This window comes from Cyprinodon tularosa, unplaced genomic scaffold (assembly GCF_016077235.1).
Source record: "Cyprinodon tularosa strain WSP-4 unplaced genomic scaffold, ASM1607723v1 ctg656, whole genome shotgun sequence".
Lineage (NCBI taxonomy): Eukaryota > Metazoa > Chordata > Actinopteri > Cyprinodontiformes > Cyprinodontidae > Cyprinodon > Cyprinodon tularosa.
Window position 1 is genome coordinate 339,592 of NW_024039403.1, and position 4,417 is coordinate 344,008.

General features: G+C 46.1%; 1 long non-coding RNA gene across 1 annotated transcript; it reads right to left on the bottom strand.

The window, feature by feature from the left end:
* Nucleotides 1–2,786: 2,786 nt before the first annotated feature.
* LOC119799256 lies at nt 2,787–3,620 on the bottom strand. Its single transcript, XR_005282832.1, has 3 exons — nt 3,420–3,620; nt 3,275–3,316; nt 2,787–3,202 (listed from the first exon to the last, which is right to left on the bottom strand). It is a non-coding gene; the product is annotated as an uncharacterized LOC119799256 (long non-coding RNA).
* Between the last annotated feature and the right edge of the window lie 797 nt (nt 3,621–4,417).

Consider the following 4,417-nt stretch of genomic DNA (forward strand, 5'->3'; position numbering starts at 1 on the left):
GTAAACTTGGGCAAAAGAAAAACATATGACTTAAGTTGCAGGGAGAGGTCCGGCACCGGTCACACTGGTCCAAAATCGAAGGAAAAATTTTAGAAAGATGGGATTTTGAAAAGTGGACTCTGTTTATCACTTTAAACTGTACAAGCTGTAACCTGGCACATGGTGTGCTTTGGCGTATACTGAGAGTAACTTTATCCCACCATGAATCGGACAGTTCAACACCCAATTCACGTTCCCAAAGAGTTCTGGATTTACCCGATGAGTCGGGGTCTAATTTTCTATTTTTAATGGAAATTAATGTAATTTGTTATTTCTACCAATTAAATTTTTGCCTTTTGGTATATAACATTTATTTAAGTTAATTTAGAACCAAAATGTGTTATTTATTTTTTACATTTGGAATTGTTTGGAGTAAGTTCTTAATTGTTAGATCCTCCCATTACTTTGAGTGATTTTTAAATTTTTTTTATTGTATTTTTTATTTTTTTTAACAGTGTCCTGTCTGGCAATGTGGCAATAAGAATAATTGTCTTGATGCCAAAAGGAGCCCAACAGATTTTACTTTCACAAGTGGAGCAGTATGGCAGAAATGCCAATCCCCCCCCACAAAAAAAAAAACACGGCAAGCAGAAAAGCCCCCACAATGCGACAGTGGACACCAGACACCGACCCGCCCGCAACCGCTCCCCCCACCGTAAAAAAATTTAATAAAACAATTTATTAATTAATTAATTAATTAATAAAATTCAAATAAATAAAAATTCCACTATGCAAGAGGAGAAATGCGAGCGGAAAAACCAGAGCCCAAAACAAGACCCAAGACCTGCACCTCACCATGCCGTGCAGCTCCCCTCCCCCCCGAACCGATACCACAGAACCGGCATCGAAGCGAAGGCACCGGCACCGAAAATCCCCGGACAACACCCAGCCCCACCCCGAAGTGAGTCCAGTCCCGGGCCCCAAGGATCCAAGGCCCCAGGGGACGCCCGACCCCAGACAGGAGCCTTAGCAAAGCCCCGGCCGGCCGGGGCCAGCGGAGAGGCCACCAGGAAATGAGCCAGCAGCCCCCCGGGCATCCACCCCCAGACCCCGAGCTCCACCAGTGCACCGGTGAGCCACGACGCCAGCCAGCGGAGGGAGAGCAGGACGGGGGGAATGGGCTCCGCACTTAGCAGAGACTTGAGATGTATTTGGAAGAGGGGGCAGTTGAGACCCCAACCTGGGAGAGAGAAAAAAAAATTAAATAAATAAATAATAAAAAATAAATAAATAAAATAACAACGCGGACACACATTCACACATAACACTAACATCCAATAATACCAGGACCAAAGACCCGGCGGCACCGGTGGTTGGTCCCGGGGCTATCGGATGACCCAATAAGTGAACCTAAAATCTGGATGGGGGGGAGGGGAACGGCGACACCGCCACACCAACCCATCTCATTCCTGCTTTGAGCCCGGCCCCCCACCCCACACATGGACCGTAAAGCAATATTTATGGGTATTTAGCGTGTTTTAAGAAAAAAAAACCTGTAAATGACGTACTTCACAAACAAAAGGCGCACGCATAACAGCTCATTTTACAAAAGAAAAATAAATGGGAGGGAACTGCAGCTTATCTGGCATCCGAAGAGGAAGACATTTTTTGTAAAACTACCTTAAAACGTAAAAAAGGCCGTGCTGAAATGAAGTGGACATCACAGCAGAGAAAAAAAGATGCACTTCAGGCCAATGAACTAAATCTTAAACACTTTGTAAACACAAGCCCATCATCCCCTCCACACTTTTCCCTTGACTTTTTTCTTCCCCTCCAAATCTTAACCCCCCCTTGTGGTCATCCTGGCACATAACCCCATTATCACGCATCACATTTAGCTGAAGCTAAATACACCACGCGTGGAACTGAAACAATGCCAAACAAAGTTCATTTATACAGATAACGTCAACATTCCACGATAATGTCTGGTGACCAATCTATATCCTGTTGGTGTTGATGAACGAGCCCAGGCAAGACCCCACTTTGTAGTCATTAGACAGCATGGGATTAATTTCCACTGTTATGCTGATGATACCCAGCTATATCTGTCTATAATCCAGATGAAGCTAACCCATTACATAGATTACAGGCATGTCTGAAGACATAAAAACCTGGATGACTCTTAACTTTCTGCTTCTGAATGCAGACAAAACAGAAGTTATAGTCTTTGGACCAGAGTCTCTGAAAAAGAAGCTGATTAGTCAGTCACTTCATTTGGATGGGATTAAACTGATTTCAGATAATAAAGTAAAAAAATCTTGGTGTTATTTTTGATCAGGACCTGTCATGTAAATCCCAGATCAAAGAGGTTTCTAGAATTTCCTTCTTTCATCTGAGGAATATTGCAAAAATGAGCAATCCCCTGTCCAGGGGTGATGCTGAGAAACTAGTCCATGCATCTGTTACTTCAAGGCTGGACTATTGTAATTCTTTACTATCAGGAAGTCCACAAACTGTAGTTAAAAGCCTTCAGCTGATCCAAAATGCTGCAGCCAGAGTTCTGATGAAAATGAAAAAGAGAGATCATATCTCTCCTATCCTGGCTTCTCTTCATTGGCTTCCTGTTAAATCCAGAATAGAATTTAAAATCCTCCTTCTCACATATAAAGCCTTAAATGGCCAAGCTCCATCTGATATCAGAGATCTGATTGTTCCTTATGTTCCTAACAGAGCACTTCGCTCTCAATCTGCAGGTTTACTAGTGGTTCCTAGAATTTCTAAAAGTAGAATGGGAGGCAGATCTTTTAGTTATCAGGCTGAGAGTTGAGGGTCCGGGCAGAAGTCAGGGAGAGGACGCCCTGCCTGGATCTCTGATGAGGAGGTGAAGGATCCGGGTAGCTGACGGGCCGAGAGCCGGGGGCCTGTGGACGCGGACGGACGGTTGATGGAGGATCGGATGTAAGGAGAGGGGAAGGGTGGATGGGAGTTCCACTACGGGAGCCCGGATGCTCGCTCCCTCCCTGGATGCTTGGGAGTGGATGTAGAGCTGGTGGGATGGAGCGGGGTCGGTCTGTGGCGAGGTAAGCTCCTGCTCACCGCGCCTTGTTCATCCGTCAGAGGAAAAATCTCCCAGGAACACAGCTGGATTATTATTATTATGTGAAAAAGGATTATCTAAAGGATGAGGTCGTCTCTCTCTTCAGATATCAGACTGTGATGCTATCTGAAAATAAAAAGTTTGGTAAAGATTTGTTTTTCCACCTGTTTTCATGTTCTTTCTTATTAAAAGCTTTACCCAAATCAGGGTCTGACAGCCGAAAATCGTCCAGATCGGAATCTACAAATAGATGGAAGAATAAAGTAGAGCTTTTAAAATGTGAGGAAAGAAGCAGATCTTGAGGAAAGTTTGGATTTAAATGTAATATTGTAATATTGCTTACTTCGCCTCATGGTTGAGAGGCGTCTGAAACGGGTTGAAAAATGGCGTCCCTTGGACCTGCGGCCTTTTGTAGGACCAGCAGCAGATACCCTATAGAATCGTCCGATCAGCCCTTTAAGCAGGGCAGCTTGGTGTAATAGGAGATTCTCACATCTCAGCATAATAAGAACCAAGTTCAGACCGTGTCTGTCAGACGCTCATCTCTCCGCCATGATGCACGTTCACCTGTCAAGGCAGACCAAAGACACGTTTGACCCAAAGCAGGCTGTTGACCTGTGGATGGACACAGCTAATGGGAGGCTAAACCGAGGACAGGGAAGAGCATCTGCAGGATCATTTCCCACGCAGGAGTCTGAAGCAGAGGACAGTGGGACAGAAAGTGAGGAGGACTGAGCTTAATGAGACCAGGCTCCCTATGGGGTGAGGACCAAACCCCATCTCCTGGTACAGCCCTGCACGGAACGTTACCCTGGCCATAGGAGCACTGTCGACGCACAGCGCCCCCTTCTGAACAGGTTTAATCAGAAGGAAGGCTGAGTCCGTTATTCTGAGCACCATTGTCACCATCTGGTGGTCAAAGGTGGGAAGAGCTGATTTAAAGGAGACCTGCAGAGGCTTCACTAAAACTCTGCCAACGGCGACTTTAACGTCATAAGGGCTGGTTATCCTCCCGCGGCAGTGTGTCACAGTTAGCCTGTGGCAGGTATGATGCAGAGATTTTTGATTTATGCCCGATATTGACTGCGCTGTTATTCCACGCCAAAACACCAGAGGGCCAATCAAGAACTAGCTAGCATTGTGGGTGTCCGTGTGTCGGTTTGACGAGCTTGTTCGCCGTCTACAACCCCTCATCCAACGCCGGACGACACACAGTTCACCTGTGAGTGTTTCCCAAAGACTGGCCGTGGCGCTGCGCGTTTTGGCTTCGGGTGCAAACCAGCAGACCGTCGCACAGAGCTAGCGTCCTGTGCGGTGTCTGGGATAGAGCCCGAGGTGAGC